The sequence below is a fragment of the Sinocyclocheilus grahami genome, unplaced genomic scaffold, assembly GCF_001515645.1.
Source record: "Sinocyclocheilus grahami isolate Dianchi unplaced genomic scaffold, SAMN03320097.WGS_v1.1 scaffold2131.1, whole genome shotgun sequence".
NCBI lineage: Eukaryota > Metazoa > Chordata > Actinopteri > Cypriniformes > Cyprinidae > Sinocyclocheilus > Sinocyclocheilus grahami.
Genome location: NW_015507310.1, coordinates 67,555 through 69,853, shown reverse-complemented (window position 1 = coordinate 69,853; position 2,299 = coordinate 67,555). Strand labels below are relative to the sequence as shown.

At 37.6% G+C, this 2,299-nt stretch overlaps 1 protein-coding gene across 1 annotated transcript in view; it reads left to right on the top strand.

The window, feature by feature from the left end:
* LOC107574152 (40S ribosomal protein S17-like) overlaps positions 1–2,299 on the top strand; it is an 11,063-nt gene that overhangs the window by 1,754 nt on the left and 7,010 nt on the right. The gene's annotated exons all lie outside the window — the stretch shown is intronic.

The window sequence follows — 2,299 nt, the reverse complement described above, 5'->3', positions numbered from 1 at the left end:
CTTTCTAAGAAATAAGGAATTTCCTACTCTTTTTAACCTATGAATTTGCATGATTTTTCCAGTTATTTATGATTTACTGGATAAGGATGAAAGATTAGAATTTATTTAAAAAACAACAACAACAACAACTTTAAATTAATCTTTAATTAATCTTACAATTAATAACTGATATAATATTTTAGAGCTTTGTTGTAACTAAAAATTTAATTTATATTTTGAAAAATTATGTAGGAAAAATTCATTCAAAAATGACTGTGGTGTTTTGAAATTGTATTAATTTACATGACTTTTCTGGTGTAGAAACCACACTTAAAATTAGGCTACTTCATATATCTAGGTTTTTCAAGATAATGGGAACTCTGGTTATTTAAATACTTGTTTTGTCTTAAAGCATTTTAAACCATTTTGAGGCCCCTTAGTTGATAACCACTGAACTATGGACTGTGGTTTTTTTAATTTGTCAAGAAAAGTTTGGACGGATTTTGACCCTTCATTGCTGTCTCCAGAGGATTTGGTGATGTTTAGGTTTGGTGGTCACCTGTGCTGTTTTAGTGTTCAGTGTTCATTCGGTTTAGTTTAGTTCATTAGTTGCTTGCATATTTATAGTCCTCTTGTTCTCCCTGTTTTTGAGTAGCAATGTTCTGTGAAAGCAGATTTTAGTCAGTAAGTGGTTGTATTTACTTGGATAACAGCTCTCAGTGTGTTTTTTTGTAATTAAACTTTACAACGGCATCAAATATCAAATTATCCTAGTTGTTACAGCGTCCTGATGAGGATGGATCACTGAATGTCAAAAAATGTCACCACTGCAATGCAGATTATTGTAAAAAATAAATTTTCTTGTGCGTGTGTGTATGTGTGTGTGTGTGTGTGTGTTTTTAAATTAATGTTCCAGAGAGCAGAGCATTTATAAGCAGCGCTGAATGATGTCATCAGACAGGGACGAGCCCTAATTTGACAGGTACCCTTAATTACCTGTGAACACACCACACACACACACACACACACACACCACACACACACACATTATTGCAATCATGGGATGGGAGACATGCTACAAATATTTATGATCTATAAATCTGTTCGTCACAGGGCTGCGCTATTAATCGAGTTCTAATCGCGGTTACAGTTTCGTAATCGTTCAAAGTCCACTTGTGTTCGGCGCGCTTAAGATGTGTTTTTTCTTTCTACATGTTCGCATACACACACACCACACACACACCACACACACACCACACACCACACACATCACACACACACATCACACACATCACACCACACACACCACACACACACACACACACACACACACACACACACACACCACACACACACACACCACACACACACACATTATTGCAATCATGGGATGGGAGACATGCTACAAATATTCATGATCTATAAATCTGTTCGTCACAGGGCTGCGCTATTAATCGAGTTCTAATCGCGGTTACAGTTTCGTAATCGTTCAAAGTCCACTTGTGTTCGGCGCGCTTAAGATGTGTTTTTTCTTTCTACATGTTATCTTAAGGGTTTTTCTCATTATTTTAATTTTAGTATAATATAATACCGTTCATATTTTTAGTTTTTTTATAATTTAAAGAAGAAAGCAGTCTGATGTATAGTCGACATTTGAGGCTTAATACTGTAGAAAAGCACTAAAGGTTTCAGCTTCTTTACTTTCATATAAAAATACGGCACGCAGCTGCATCAAACAGTGGTATAAACTAGTGCTGGGCGGTACACCGGTTCATACCGAATACCGGTGTTTGTTTTTGTTATGATATTAATTTTGAAAATACCGGTATATGTTGCTTAAACAAGGTTGGGAACGCGCCACTGTTTGAGAGGGGTCTCTTTTTACTGTTGCACTGTGGTGAGGGAACAGCTGTATGTGTTACTGAGCGTGAAAGTTCAGAAACTGAAGCTGTAGAACTAATAGAGCGTGATGACACAGAAGAACTCATCCACAATATCCACACTGACCTCCACAAATATCCAGCGCCCGCTGCCATCAGCTCCCGCGTCTCACACACACCAGTGCCACTTTAGCACTAGATTTAGCAAGAACCGCAGCCGACTCCTCAATAAATTAGTACAAAACAGCGTTTCCTAGCAGCTGTCGCTTACTGATTGCTTGGAATAATAAATATGAGCGTAGTTCGTCTGTTAATATCACATGCACTTTTTAGTTTGTTACTCAGACGCAGGCAGTGCGCTGCATGAGACAAAAAAGTAATCTAGCCAAAACCACCGCATAGCCGCTCTTTAGTGTAGATGCATGCTGATTTTATCAGAC